Raw genomic sequence first — 16,396 nt, forward strand, 5'->3', positions numbered from 1 at the left:
AGTGAAAATAAGAGTCTAGTGGGTAAAACACATTAGCAGTAATTGATTCTGCTGAGTAACTCGGACAGCCCCGCTCTGCACGTCAGACTTCAGCTTGAATAAATCCTGAAAAAAAAAAAAAAAAAAAAAGAACATATATTTGGATAAAAACTCGACTGTTCTTGGCGTGTTTGTGCATGCTGAGCGTTAACCGATTCTGATGACAAGTGAATTATTTAATCTCAGCTGCTGTAGGCACCAGGTTTCATTCAGGGCGGTTCTGTGAAGTGAGCAGCTTCTTCTCAGGGTTACAAACTCAATATTTCGCAGCCACTCTGTCCAAGATGGGACTTCAACACCTAATCAACTGTTCAGCGAAGTTAATCAAAAGCAGCATGGGTTCTCAAACTCGGGGCTGTATCGGTGGCTTTTGGAGCAAAATTGAAATGCTGGAAGTTTGACTGGAGAAACCGGGGGGAGAGTTCTGCATGCAGCTCTTCTTCTTCCACATCTCTCCCCGCCCTTGCCTTTGTTCGCCTTCCTGCTTTTTCAGATCAAACTGAAATTTTCTCATTTCAATAACAGCAGCTCCCTTTTCTTTTCTGTTATAGCGCAAATATCGATCCCAGCCTTGCATTTGAGTTTTTTTCCAATCTCTTATGTCAAATCAGGAAAGCGAGGCCAGTGGGGTTTTGGTTGTTGTTTTGTGACCTCCTGGATAAGTTTTTAATTCAAAGATTTATTGTTTTTATTATTATGTAGACCGGCCAATTCTGAAAAGCTTCATCTCTCTTCCGTGTTTTCTACAGTTTTGTGTAATATTTTGTAACCGTTTCCTGACTGATAGACGTCGGTGACTTTGTTTGTCACCTGTCCATGAATTTTCTCATATTGGGGCATGATCTTTCAATGAAATTATATTTAAAAACTTATTTTTTTGAACCGTTGTCTACTGTACAACATGCAAATGTGACAAAAAAAAGAAGACATTTTTTCTTTTTTTTTTTACAACCCCTGGGGTTTCCTTACATATGCCTTATATCTGTGCATCTTACACTATCACTATCTTTGATCTATTTTATATATATATATACTGCTAAAAAAAATAAGGGGAACACTTTAACATTTAAGTGAACACTGAAGTGTTCCCTTTATTTTTTTGAGCAGTATATATATATATATATATCAATCCAACTATTTGTATAGCACATTTCAGTAACAAGGCATTTCAAGGTGCTTTACATAATTAAAGAAAAAATGAAAACAGCATGTGACATTGAATAAACAGTAAGAAAGAGAGAGATTTTGAAAAAAAAACCCCAAAAATTAAAAAAGATAAAAACATACTTTTGTTACGGAATTTAAGCGCCTGTCGTCGCCGGACTCCGCCGTCCGTTTAACACGGGTATTATCCAGGCCCCGTCGCCTGACAGGACAAGGTCTCCAACCTTGCAGCACCAGGCTCCTTCCACCTGTCATGCGAATTTTTGCGCTAGGACTTTGCCGTCCTACACGGATTTTTGTGCACTATTTTTTACCTGTTAGAGTCTAGAATTTACAGGGTTTTTCTGTGCGCGCAATGATCCTCAATCACTCGCTACTTTTACGTCATTAGAAAGAGGAATAAAAAAAATTTAATAAATAGATCAAAAGTAAAGATAAATTATATATATATTTAAATTATATATAATATATATCTTTTTGTTTCTTTCTTTGCTTCACAGAGGGGGAGGCTCGCAACGCTGTCTGGTAAACTTACATTTTCCTCACAGGACGAGATTGCAGCTGACCAGTGTTTGGTTTCATCATCGTCGGAAAAGCAAAGCCTTAATGTTGATCGGCTGTCAGAAAATTTTCTCCACTGCATCATCTTTGTCCTTTTTTCTGTTTGCTCTCGTGTAGCTTCGTTTTAACCTGTAGCGCTCCCAGCCTGTCGGACTGTCTGCTGCATCCTTCACAGCGTGCACCAGAGTACCGTATTTTCCGCAGTATAAGGCGCACTGGATTATAATGCGCACCTTCAATGAATGGCCTATTTTAAAACTTTTTTCATATATAAAGCGCATAGAATATTTGTTCCGTACTCTATTATTACACATCCACATTTGTAAAGAAGTGATCCCCAATACTTTATATAGTAGTCTGCCCCAGTCATTGTTTCACTCACGGTGTTGCGATATTGTGCCCAACTGCTTTCTGGGTAACACAGACCAACCGACACGCTGCCACCGCAGTCTCTGTCTCTCTTCCCCCGCCACTCTGCCCCCCTGGCTTTAAATGTATTATCAAACTTTATTAACAAACCAGCATTCTGACAACTATCTCAGCATGCACCGCACACTTCTTCTTCCATGGGGGAAATGAAGTCGGCGGCTGCTTACCGTAGTTGCTGGACCTGTTGTGGCTCAATATTGGTCCATATATAAGGTGCACCGGATTATAAGGCGCACTGTCGGCTTTTGAGGAAATTGAAGGTTTTTAGGTGCGCCATATAGTGCGGAAAATAGGGTATATTTACGCCAATTTAGATTAAATGCTAATGCAAACATGGGCCGAACCCCCAACCCCAGATGAGAGCAGCATTTAGTGGGGATCACATTGTCTCATGCAATGTTTTATTCTCTCTCTCTGTGAGGCAAAGTCACCCGGGTCCTCTGTTTGCCCGGTATCATGGTTGCTGTTGAGTGGATCTGAGGACTGCTGCATTCTGGTTTTGCTTGATTAGCCAGTGTGCGATGCTGTAGGCAGCTTTGTTTAGTTGCTGAATGGACTGTTCCGCTGAGAGCACAGGAGACGACAAGGAGCGGAGGAAGGAGGGGACGGAGAGGAGAAGGGCGGAGTGGAAAAGCAGGAAAGCGCCGAATAAAATTATGGGAAAAAAAAAAAAAAAAAGCTAAAGGGGAGAAGGATATAAAAGGAGGTTGCAAGTGGATAAATGAGATCGGGGAGAAAAATGCCGAAGCGGGGCGGTGTGGGGACGAGCAGGAATGAGGAGAGGATGGTGATGAGGAGGAGAAAAGAAGAAAGCAATGACCTCTCCTCCTGTGGAGAGGGAAGATAACTGTGAGTGTTTAGAAATGCTGAGGTGGACAGAAGCCATATCTTCCTCTAACACAGCACCTGCTCGTCTACCATTCACCCGCTGACTTTCCATTGTGCCTATGTGTGCACTTAAGTGTGTCTCGCAGCTCGTAAAGGAGTGTGTATCCGCAAACACACGTTCAAACGGTCGAGGCACCATTTTTGTTTCAGCCATGGGAGAGGAAAAAAAAAGATATAAAAACCCTGACGTGACAAATCCCAGAGTCCCTGCGATGCTTTAATACATCCACGGAGGGCATTAACAGCTTTTTCTTCTGAAATATGCAGGATTTTTTTTTTTATTTTTTTTTTACATAGTTTTGCTGTCAGCATTTGCACGTACACAAACACACTACGCACTTCCTTCCTGTAAACCTGTGGGACTCGGGTGCATTAAGTACTTTCAGAAGTCAGCTTAAGTAGCCCGATAGTGGACCGCTTGGAGACGGGAGTGGCCGCTGAAGAGGGCAAGGAGCCCAAGGAGAAACGACGCAAAACAAATACTCCATATTGTGATTACCGCCGAAGATAATTATGCCTCCAAATTGCACATTTTCTTTGTGCTGCTGTTGTGCCGCGAGCTGCTCCCCGCAGAGCTCGTTTTAACTATTATTTTTGACTTGAGTGAAAGGATAAACAGTTTCAGGTGTGAACAGGCACATAATGAAATGTGATTTGTATCACTAAGCTGCGCACAGGAGCTGCATTTATACGTATTTATACGAAGTGGAAAATCCCCAAGACTCGAATCTCCTTTTTTTTTTTAAGTCAGGCATTCATCTTTCACTGATTCATTTATCTCAGGTTTTTTTTCTTTTAATTTTTTAAATATCCTTTTGACTCTTTGAACTGAACGTCGTTTTGCTCAGCCCTGTTGCTCCTGTAAACAAAGACGCGTTGTGACGCACCTGCATCGCAAACGGGAGCGTTTTAAATGCAAATCTCCAGCTGTAATTTTAACTCGCTTCATTTCTCCTTTTCCCCCGCTGCCCGTCTAACGACTCTGTCGTATGCCATCGGGTTCGGGTGGAGGATGATGGGAGAGCCTGGAAATGTGGGCTATTTTTCATAGCAGCGTGATGATAAACGCTATTTTTCCCGTGCTTCCTCGGTGCATTTTCCCTCCAGTTTATTCTAGTCTAGACTACTTTTGTAGTACCTGTGCTGCCGTGTGTGTTTGTTTTTCTTGAAGAGGTGGAATAAAGCCTGCTGTGCTTGTTGACAGCGTTGGCTTGTCAGTGCATATATATTCTGTGCTCTGTGGGACTGAATGTAAGGGAAGCTGAACATCACAGGAGACTTTTCTACTTCTTTTCAGAGTTTTCAGAGTTTTCCAACCATAAAGTGAGATGTGACAAAGATAAGCCCTCCTCCCCGTTTCCACATCTGCTTCACTTTCTCCTCTTCCTCCTGATAAGTGATTCCTCTCTGATTGCCTTCACTGTCCTACAACCCTTTAACTTCCCTCCGTTTCCTCTCCTGCCATTTTCTTAATTATTTCATCTTAACAAATGGACCGTTTAATAGACGATTGGATGAACACACTCCTGAAACGTTCGATGAGTATTTGAAATAAAGAAGCCCCTTATCTCTCCTAGCAGAGACGCCGTCATGTGCTCGCATGCAGATGAATAATATAGCACACAAGCGGCCCCATTCGACCGGTTGGCGAGGCTGACACGGGCCGTTGTGCGCCGATTGTGGCCCAGCTGCGTTTGTGTGCTCGCCTCGGTGAAGGGATGTAAAGTCTCTGGGGGCCGCGGTGATGAATGGAAGTGTTGTCACCAGTCAGGTCCAGCTGCTTTGGTGCCATTTTCATGCTGCATGTTCTCCTATTATACGACGAGCTCTGCATGTTTGCTGCGTCTGCCAGAGACGGAGAGTCTGCGGGTGGGTTTTTTAGACCTGCGTGAAGCTGACACCCCACCCACGTCAAAAAATCCAGCAAATAGTCTGAATGGTTAGTGCTCCGTTTGTGCAGGTTTGTGCCGTTAAAATTTTCGTTTGTGCAGTTTTGGTTTCTGAGATATTAAACATTATTTTTTAGGTCATCTAGAGTTCACCATCCCCCCATATCGCTCCAAAACAAACCAAAGTGGGCTAGTTCGTTAGTGCTCCGTTTGTGCAGGTTTGTGCAGTTAAAATTTTCGTTTGTGCAGTTTTGGTTTCTGAGATATTAAAAGTTATAATTTTGGCCGATGACGTCACCATCCCCCCATATCGCTCCAAAACAAACCAAAGTGGGCTAGTTCGTTAGTGCTACGTTTGTGCAGGTTTGTGCAGTTAAAATTTTCGTTTGTGCAGTTTTGGTTTCTGAGATATTAAAAGTTATAATTTTGGCCGATGACGTCATCATCCCCCCATATGCTCCAAAACAAACCAAAGTGGGCTAGTTCGTTAGTGCTCTGTTTGTGCAGGTTTGTGCCGTTAAAATTTTCGTTTGTGCAGCTTTCGTCTTTGAGATATTAAAAGTTATAATTTTGGCCGATGACGTCACCATCCCCCCATATGCTCCAAAACAAACCAAAGTGGGCTAGTTCGTTAGTGCTCCGTTTGTGCAGGTTTGTGCAGTTAAAATTTTCGTTTGTGCAGTTTTTGTCTTTAAGATATTAAAAGTTATAATTTTGGCAGATGACGTCACCATCCCCCCATATGCTCCAAAACAAACCAAAGTGGGCTAGTTCGTTAGTGCTCCGTTTGTGCAGGTTTGTGCAGTTAAAATTTTCGTTTGTGCAGCTTTTGTCTTTAAGATATTAAAAGTTATAATTTTGGCAGATGACGTCACCATCCCCCCATATGCTCCAAAACAAACCAAAGTGGGCTAGTTCGTTAGTGCTCTGTTTGTGCAGGTTTGTGCCGTTAAAATTTTCGTTTGTGCAGTTTTGGTTTCTGAGATATTAAACATTATTTTTTAGGTCATCTAGAGTTCACCATCCCCCCATATGCTCCAAAACAAACCAAAGTGGGCTAATTCGTTAGTGCTCTGTTTGTGCAGGTTTGTGCCGTTAAAATTTTCGTTTGTGCAGCTTTCGTCTTTGAGATATTAAAAGTTATAATTTTGGCCGATGACGTCACCATCCCCCCATATCGCTCCAAAACAAACCAAAGTGTGGGCTACTTCTTGTAATTCTTCAGATTCTCAGCTGTTGTACAATGTGTACATTTTGTTTTGAACTTCAATAAAGACTTAGAACAAGAAAAAATGTGTCTCATTTCAAGAAATGTTTTAAGATAGCAATGTTTTTTCACGAACGTAGCGCACAATAATTGAATCCTGCTAATAAAGGACATGCAGCCTGACCCTAACGTAATGTGTATAACCTGTTCAACTGTGCTTTGATTTCGGAGGTGGTCTGAAGAATTATATTCACATTGTTGATGTACTGTCTGCTGATTATGCAGCAAACGTGTAAAAAAATTACATGAGCCTATAAAGGCTAATTTGCTAGTTGCTTGAGCAAAGATTTTGCCGAGTAAAACGGAAATGTGTCATTATTTCAAAGTTCATCCAAGTAATGTACTTAATATTTAGTAAATATAGTTTCAATGCAACGACTTTCATTTCATCCAATTTCTTAAATTAAATGTGTATGGGCTTCAAGGAGACATGTTTTGCGAACTTTGACATAGTTCTCACACAACTGGGATTGGCTCCACCCACACTGTAGTGAGCCTCCTGCCCCCCCCCCCCCCTCCCATCTTGTTTTGCAGAGCAAGTGTAATTTCAACCTCTCGTTAATATTCTAGCGGTCTCAAATCGTTTTGAATAAGTCATTTTTGGAATTTTTTCAACCCCGATTTTGATTTTTTAACAAGGTAAAATCAAATTAATGCTCAACTAGCAAATTGGCCTTTATAGGCTCATGTAATTTTTTACACGTTTGCTGCATAATCAGCAGACAGTACATCAACAATGTGAATATAATTCTTCAGACCACCTCCGAAATCAAAGCACAGTTGAACAGGTTATACACATTACGTTAGGGTCAGGCTGCATGTCCTTTATTAGCAGGATTCAATTATTGTGCGCTACGTTCGTGAAAAAACATTGCTATCTTAAAACATTTCTTGAAATGAGACACATTTTTTCTTGTTCTAAGTCTTTATTGAAGTTCAAAACAAAATGTACACATTGTACAACAGCTGAGAATCTGAAGAATTACAAGAAGTAGCCCACACTTTGGTTTGTTTTGGAGCGATATGGGGGGATGGTGACGTCATCGGCCAAAATTATAACTTTTAATATCTCAAAGACGAAAGCTGCACAAACGAAAATTTTAACGGCACAAACCTGCACAAACAGAGCACTAACGAACTAGCCCACTTTGGTTTGTTTTGGAGCATATGGGGGATGGTGACGTCATCTGCCAAAATTATAACTTTTAATATCTTAAAGACAAAAGCTGCACAAACGAAAATTTTAACTGCACAAACCTGCACAAACGGAGCACTAACGAACTAGCCCACTTTGGTTTGTTTTGGAGCATATGGGGGGATGGTGACGTCATCTGCCAAAATTATAACTTTTAATATCTCAGAAACCAAAACTGCACAAACGAAAATTTTAACTGCACAAACCTGCACAAACGGAGCACTAACGAACTAGCCCACTTTGGTTTGTTTTGGAGCATATGGGGGGATGGTGACGTCATCGGCCAAAATTATAACTTTTAATATCTCAAAGACGAAAGCTGCACAAACGAAAATTTTAACGGCACAAACCTGCACAAACAGAGCACTAACGAACTAGCCCACTTTGGTTTGTTTTGGAGCATATGGGGGGATGGTGAACTCTAGATGACCTAAAAAATAATGTTTAATATCTCAGAAACCAAAACTGCACAAACGAAAATTTTAACGGCACAAACCTGCACAAACAGAGCACTAACGAACTAGCCCACTTTGGTTTGTTTTGGAGCATATGGGGGGATGATGACGTCATCGGCCAAAATTATAACTTTTAATATCTCAGAAACCAAAACTGCACAAACGAAAATTTTAACTGCACAAACCTGCACAAACGGAGCACTAACGAACTAGCCCACTTTGGTTTGTTTTGGAGCATATGGGGGGATGGTGACGTCATCGGCCAAAATTATAACTTTTAATATCTCAAAGACGAAAGCTGCACAAACGAAAATTTTAACGGCACAAACCTGCACAAACAGAGCACTAACGAACTAGCCCACTTTGGTTTGTTTTGGAGCATATGGGGGGATGGTGAACTCTAGATGACCTAAAAAATAATGTTTAATATCTCAGAAACCAAAACTGCACAAACGAAAATTTTAACGGCACAAACCTGCACAAACAGAGCACTAACGAACTAGCCCACTTTGGTTTGTTTTGGAGCATATGGGGGGATGATGACGTCATCGGCCAAAATTATAACTTTTAATATCTCAGAAACCAAAACTGCACAAACGAAAATTTTAACTGCACAAACCTGCACAAACGTAGCACTAACGAACTAGCCCACTTTGGTTTGTTTTGGAGCGATATGGGGGGATGGTGACGTCATCGGCCAAAATTATAACTTTTAATATCTCAGAAACCAAAACTGCACAAACGAAAATTTTAACTGCACAAACCTGCACAAACGGAGCACTAACGAACTAGCCCACTTTGGTTTGTTTTGGAGCGATATGGGGGGATGGTGAACTCTAGATGACCTAAAAAATAATGTTTAATATCTCAGAAACCAAAACTGCACAAACGAAAATTTTAACGGCACAAACCTGCACAAACGGAGCACTAACCATTCAGACTATTTGCTGGATTTTTTGACGTGGGTGGGGTGTCAGCTTCACGCAGGTGTTTTTTAGTTCTTGCGGCTTGCATAAAGCGGTTCCTTTTGTTAGGGTGTCAAGCCGTTCACACGTGTTGAGTGTGTGTGACGACAAGGTGTTAATACGCTGGCATTTTAGTGATGTTTTGAAGCTGTGTGTGAAAAGTGTAGACATGCACATTTGCATGCTTGTAGCCACATATCCCTTACATCTAATAAAGCAGTTGAGCTGCCTTCATTTGCTCGGGTAATTACCTGAAAATGCACGCGTTTTTGGCCCGTCGATGGTAAAAGGGGGTGCGGGGGGAGGATTCTCCCATGTAAATATGCATATGCTCTGATGTGTGAGGACTGGGCTCTGAGAAGAAAATGCTGCTGAAGCAAAAACTAAATCATTTGCCTACAGACATTTTTTGTGACATGCACGCATAAATCCGTTTCCAGCAGACCGGCTGGTGTGGCATACATAAAATATGAGTGATTTCAGAAAGTCCAGAATTCCCATAACGCATAATGAAGCTCGTCTTGAGTACGAGCTCTCCGTGTGATGTACCACACAGAGTTTGAGACGGTTTATACTTCTGTCAGGTCTGTGTAGTTTTGACAATTTACTATTTTCTTTAAGAACTGAAATTAACTGAAATAGTTTGTGGTCTTTCCCAAAAACTAAAGAGAAATCTTACAACCACTAAAATCTGATGCCCAACTCCTTTTTGTGTCACACAGAAGGAAGTCGCGCTCATGTCTTCAGGAGTCTTTGTGTCGTTTTCTTCAGCGGTTCTTGGTGTAGCGCCCCTGCAGGTGAGAGCGTGAACAGATTGCTCAAAGTGTTTGGAGCGTTTGACACAGTGCAGTACGAATGTGAACTGCACCAGCCGGAAAAGTAACAAATGTTGCAGATTTTGGTCCCCAATCGAACTAAAACACCCTTTTAGGTTGAAAGACGCCTTTTGCCATCACGCTAACCTTTAGCTACGTCTTCACATTAAAGTCAAGACTCCTGTGCCTCTTTGAAAAGAGGCACTTTTATTTATTTATTGACAATAAATAAAAGTTGAAAATAGTTGACTGAATCTGCCAGGTACGTTTCTTCGCGGTGTGTGCTTTTGTCTTCATGTAAAAAAGCCTTTAGCGTTACCGACGACAATAACAAAGCTACAGCAGCCAGCCTGCATTGTTAAGACTCCAGGACACACCTGCACACTCGCCTCCTTCTTCTCCTTCAGGGATCTTAATGGGAATCTGACTGGAGGTAAACATGCCATTGCTTAAAGCGGTCCAGCAAACAGTCGGCCTGACAGACCAGTTAATGGGGAGATGAAGGGATATGGTTTAATAAGCAGCGCTGCAGAAAACGCTAGAATATATTCAAACAAGGCAACATTTACCATTGGGTGGGAAATGTCAGATTGTGTTTAAATTGGACTCGCTTTTCCTTTCGGCGTGTTTTGTCTTTAAAGTGTTCCTCGGTTGCAACCCGGTGGATGCGCCAGGGTTTTTATTTTGTTTCATTTTGTCGCCCACATCACTGAGTGGTGAGGTGAGTGTTTCCCGGAGTGGATTGTGGGATTGGGAGCCTAGAAGCGCGACAGTCGCTGAAGGAATCAGGCGGTTGTTGGGACTCAAGGAGCAGCTGCAGTAACAGAAATCAATGTCAGCGCTGTTTTCCTGCCTGCTTTAATCTAAATGAAGCCGTTTCTGTGATAGAATTTGTTTTGCTGTAGTACAACCTTCAGTAAATGACTCAGCTTTTTGAAGCTTTTTTTTTTTTTTAGCCTCCTGTCATGACTGCAAGTCTCCCGAGTGCAATAAAAACAAGGCTTTATCTGGCTTAATTCGTTTATTCCTCTTTCCCTCCCCATGCCCACCCACCCGCCACCGTCCCAGTAGATTTTTATCAACTTCAGTTGTTTGCTCGTGCCCCTCTGGTGTGTAGGCTGCCATTATGAATGAGCCCACTGAAGGCCACTCAGTCAGCGTGCTTTCCGAGGCTTTGTACACACAGCTTGCACATTTATTTTATCTCACAAATGGGAGAAAAAAAAGGAAGAAGAAACGTGTCACAATCTCGCACCTTATCCCTTCTTTTCTTTCCTTCTTCTCTACTCAAATCCCCATGGAGACGAGCACTAGAGGCAGAGTGAGCTTTCACAGATTGAAAGAGAAAAGGAAGAGATAAAGACTAAAAAGAGAGCTTTAAGTCCCTTGTTGTTTGAGTGGATAGTGTCAAAATAATCCCTCCTTAGCCGAACATGGCAGTCCCATTTATTGCCTTACCCTGAGCTCATCAGTTGAGTTGGCATTGTCAGGAGGCGAGTGCGTGGCTCTCTTGGTTATTTGTCTGGGTGGAGGGAGGTATTCACACATCTCGGATTAGGAGGCTCTTAATGTTCATCACCTTTCCAGCTGCAGGATAACTGTTTTCCAAGATGGCTTTAGCTCCACGAAGAGGGAGGATTTGCAGTAGAGACTCACCGGTTCTTCACTGGTTGACTTGAATAGGCCACTTTTCAGCTTGACCAGCAGCCGTAACTTGGAGGAACACCATCATAGAAAACACGACATTGTTCACATCGCATGTCGGTAATATTTATGGCCAGATGGACAGACTTTGCATTAATGCTGCATGAATAAATGAAAACCTAATGCAGATTGCATCTGCTGTAAGATGCTGATGCTTCAGGACGATGGGCACAAGTAGTCATTATCCAGTAATGCGTGCAGTGGGAAGTGTTTATCTGAAGTAAATAATGCTTTAAAACACAACTAGCTGGTCAAAGTTTAAAATGTTTCGGCTCCAAAAATGACCAAATTGTCTGTAATGGTTTAAAGCATCGACTGTTTTTACCAAATTTTTTTTTTTAGCCAAATTTTTACCATTCTTGATTTGTGTTCAGGGATCAAACTAAATCTTTTCAAGAGCCACAAATGCCACACCATGTTTAGTATTTTACATTAATACTAAAAACATGAATCTGTTTCAGTCACCTTTGTATTTCAGTGTGGATCTTGTAACTATCTGGTTGGCTGGCGCTCTTTTAATGATGCGTGGACATTGAGAAGAGCGATTAAACCAGACTATTTAAATCTTTAAAGGTTAATAATAAAACTCCAAATTAATCTGGAAGCAGATAGAATCCAGAGGAGGGATAACAGGATAGCAGGAAAGCGTTCGCCTTTTATAGCATGAAGACAAATATGAGCTGCAGTGTTTTTAACAGTTTGGAGGTGAGTGATGCATGCAGCAAACACACAGAGCAGTACAGTAGACATGGCGTAATAAAAAGATGCATCTTTTTTTATAGACCTTTAATTCAGTCGTAGAAAGCCCTGCTGCGTTGGGTCATCATACCTTGACTTCATAACTCGGTTCAGTCCCCGCTCTTTTAGTAAGTATCCGCTTTAGTTTGATGTGCATTTCTTGTACACGCAAAGGTACACCAGAGTATTATGCTCTTAAAAAGTGTTTAACAGACCCCCTGGGGTCTCTGAGCATCACTTTCATGCTCGCTGTGCATCATGTACATCGTACGGAGCCGCTTTGGATAATTAGCAGTTGGATTTCATTCTCTCGTTTTAGCTAATTAGCTCAGCTGTCCGAATACATAAAAACGCCTTTAATTAGACGCTTCTCTCACAAGATGACAAACCCTGCCTTTTTTTTTTTCTCCTAATTTTATTTTAAGTCTATCTGGAGCACAACAAGGCAGATTTTAACTGTAAAATGCACTTTAGCTATAAACATTCAATTTGTGGCTGAAATACTTTACCGTAGAAGTTTCAACTCAAGTTTTTGACATTTGAGATCCTAAGGATAAAAAAAAAAAAGTCAAAACAAAACACGAAGAGCTCCAAACTTTTTTCTCTTTTTCACTCCACAAGAGGATTCCAGAGCAACTCTGCAAGCTCACGGCCAGCGCTATTGGCCGGCGGGTTCATACGAGAACCCTGGGATATGAGGTAGTGCAGAGCAACTTTGCCAATGAGAGGGGAGAGACAGGATGGGTGGGGCACAGAGGAGGGGATAGCGAAAGGAAGTCTTGGCATCACCGCTAAGAACAGGAATTTTATGAGGAGTGAGTGTGTGTTCATGAGGTGGGAGGTAGAGCTTGATGCTTGGGCTGGAGCCAGGAGGACTGCCATAAAATCCAACCTGCTTCTTTCTCCATTTCAGCAGAGACCGTGCTGATTCTGAACCCCCAGAGAGATGCTGTCTCGCTCCGAGGCTTGGAAAGTTAACAGCAGACGCAGGTCTGTGTGCAGAAACTAGTTTGAAAGTGAATAATTAAGACAATACTCCTGTAACTGGTTGAATTGTGGAGGAGGAGGATGTCAGCAGGGGTCAGTATTGATTGTATCTGGCCTTGCCTGTGGTCCGCCATTATATTTATCACATACTACATCTTTCAGATTCACACTTCTCCTTTTTAGCACGCTGCTATTTAGACACCAATTTGTACCGGTGCTTAAGTTAACATCTAGTTCAAATTACGGCGCTCAGCGCTGCTGAATCGTAGCCACCGGTGCTACATTTCAGCAGACAAATAGGCTGGAGGAAGGGGATGCAGTGGATTAGAGATGCATCTTAGCCTGCCAGTCACAGTTTTAGTTGATTCGAATTTCTCTTCAGCAGCTGTAATATTTATAGTCATCCTGCTATGAGCAGCTCTGTATTGGGAGCAGAGGTGATGACGGCACTGTGGAAGAGAACGGTGGTGTTGACGGTTTGAACTAGATTTAGCATCTCACTGTTTGTGATGGGAAAGGTTAGTGTGGCTCGTATCGCAATGGAAAATGTTGGTTCTTCTTGCCTCTAAAATATCCAGCATCTCCAAATCAAGTATGTCCAGAGGAAACAAATCGAAGAGATTTGTTTCCTCCATAGCAACTTTGAATCTATTGAAACTTTCTGCTAACTTCCTGCTGCATCTCTCTTTCGCTCACTCTCGCTGTGTAAAGGGTTAGGGTTCATTTTCAAACACCGCCCCGATGATGAAAATAGTTAACTTTTAGCATTCTGCACGTGAATGTGTGTGTGCATGGTCGTGTGTCCTGTCTGTCTCTGTGTTGCCCTACGACAGACTGGCGACCTGTCCAGGGTGACCCCGCCTCTCGCCTGGAACGTTAGCTGGAGATGGGCACCAGCAACCCTCCTGACCCCACTAAGGGACAAGGGTGTAAGAAAATGGATGGATGGATGGATGGATGAATGGATAGCATTCTGCACTCGCTAACCTCTTCAGAATATTGCTAGTGTGACTTGCGCGGTATTGTGCGTACAACTCACCGAGTTGCGATGCATATTTAAAATTATTAACAAAAATACAATTTAAAGATGTTTTTTTTTTTTTCTGCCACATCTGGGATAAGCAGCTGGGTTTCGCAGTGAAAGGTGAATGATTTTAATTCATTTGGAAGTTTGTCGTTGCATTGCAGTCTGTGTGGTGAGCCGTGGCACACAAAAGTTGTCCTTGGGCTTTAATACTCTGCTGCTCCAGGCACATCGGTGCGAAATGGCAAAGCCACGCGCTTTAATGCAACACTAGCATCTGCTTGCTGACTGATTTAAATTGGGTGCCCTGCACAGGAACCTCTGAAGCTCTTGATCTTCCTTCCCTTAAACTGCAAATGGGACAGTGTTCACACAAACACTGCTATAAACACTTATTATGTCATCTTCATTCTTAGAAAGAGTAACTAGCTTAGGGTAATTCCTTAAAAGTCGTATATTTACCTCCCTCCCCCACAACCACAGTCACACCCTCAATGTTTTTCATACACCTGAGAGTTTTTATTACTGGTTATAAAGACAAAATAAATTCTTTTGTACTCTGGGTTTGTCGATGCATTTATTCTGTTTAACTGTCGACGTTTTTGTGCACGTTCATAATTTTACCGGCGCAGAAACAGAGCTCGAAGCTCCCTGAGGAAAAGGAAAAAAGAAAAGGTGTGAAATGAAGAGAGAGAGCGAGAGAGAGAGAGAGAAGGGGCAAGAAATGTTTGATAGAGAGAAACAAAACACCTCTGCAACCATCTGCCTCTGTGCAAACAGTTGGTTACTACAGCAACGTGTAAAAAGTCATTATCTTTAATTGACTCTGTGGCAGGTTCAGGTGTTTTCAATTGTATCTTGTGTTTTCTACCCCCTCTCTCTCTGTCTCTATCTCTCTTCAGTGACTCACCCGTCTTTGGCAGCAAACCTGCTCTTCATTCTAGCGCTCCTTGTTTTTTCCCCTGTGTCATCCTTTCTCCAAGCTCACTGTGTACCTTTTTTCCCCCCAGCTGCCTCGCAGGACAATTTACGGTCTGTGAGCGTTTCATGCCGTCATCTCCCTCAGTAAGGTTATCCTGCTCCGTGGGGCTCGCGGAGTAACGCCACAGCGACATCAGATTGGCATGAAGCACCGGAAGATCGGTTGATGTCGGGTGTAGTAAGAAGTGATGAAGAGGAAGATTAGCCACCGGTGCTGTTAGCTGTGCTGTAGATGCGTCTGTGGGGAACACGTGGGGTTCGAGGAGTGTGGAAAGTGTCTTGTCTGTACTTTTCTATGAGGGTTATGATCTTGCAGCAACACAAAATACAGAGAAGAGATTGTAGAGTCGTAGAGTCTGTGTGCCATTAACCTACCGCAAGCACTAAGCACTTACCAAAACCTCCTTGTGTTAACTTCCTCCCTCCTCCCACAACAATAAAGCCGGGTTCAGAATGTCTGCTTGTTCACTTTTCAGTCTGCTCCACAGTGAGTCAGCCATTTCTGTACTAGCATGAACTGAAGTAAAACTTCAAAGGTGTTATTTTTCATCCACTACGCGATTCGTCATATAGAGATTTTGCACTGATTTCAGCGAACTAGATCAACTTCTAGCGATGGAGGCTGTGTGGTTGGCGACACTTTAGCATTTCCAACGAACTAAACTCTGTCGTAGCTTCATCCCCGGATATGAATTCTGATTTCTGAGACTAATATATTGGAAAATAAAGACAATCCATTAACTTAGCATGCTAACTGTTTCAATGTTAAATGGCAAAGAACTCCACAAACAGCTAATCACCTCCTCGATCTAAGCTTAAAGATGTTACAAGTGATCAAAAAATAGAGCAAAGAACAGAGCAGCTTGGCTTAATTTTATTTTTTTTAATCGTGTTTTCACCAAGATTGCTTTCATGCACATTTTGAGGAATCACATTAGAAAAATGGAAACCGAATGCTCTCATCCACTAGTGGGTCGGTGCTGCACTAGAGGCACAAATCTCAGAAAGTTTTAAGTCCAACCCTCCAGCAGAAAGCGGAGAAGTGTTGGCCTGGAGTGGCCGGCGAGAGGCTCTCCTGTCTGGGACGGGAATGGTGGAAGATCCCATCCACTGTCGGGTCTGTTGGCAACGTTCCAGTCACATTGTCAAAGAAAATTGCAATTTCACTTCACAGTGAATTATTTTGAAAACTACCGACAGCTTACGGCGGGACTGGCCTACAGACCTGCACCAAAGTTTGGTTCTAAAACAGCTAACTCGCAAAGTAAGTCGAAACAGAATTGGCCAGGTGACGT

At 42.3% G+C, this 16,396-nt stretch overlaps 1 protein-coding gene across 1 annotated transcript in view; it reads left to right on the forward strand.

Annotated features, from left to right (window-relative positions):
- Nucleotides 1-16,396, forward strand: part of arhgap35a (Rho GTPase activating protein 35a) — a 76,550-nt gene that overhangs the window by 21,233 nt on the left and 38,921 nt on the right. The window lies entirely within an intron of this gene.

The sequence above is a fragment of the Poecilia reticulata genome, chromosome 13 (genome assembly GCF_904066995.2).
Source record: "Poecilia reticulata chromosome 13, P_reticulata-male-v2, whole genome shotgun sequence".
NCBI classification, from domain to species: Eukaryota; Metazoa; Chordata; class Actinopteri; order Cyprinodontiformes; family Poeciliidae; genus Poecilia; species Poecilia reticulata.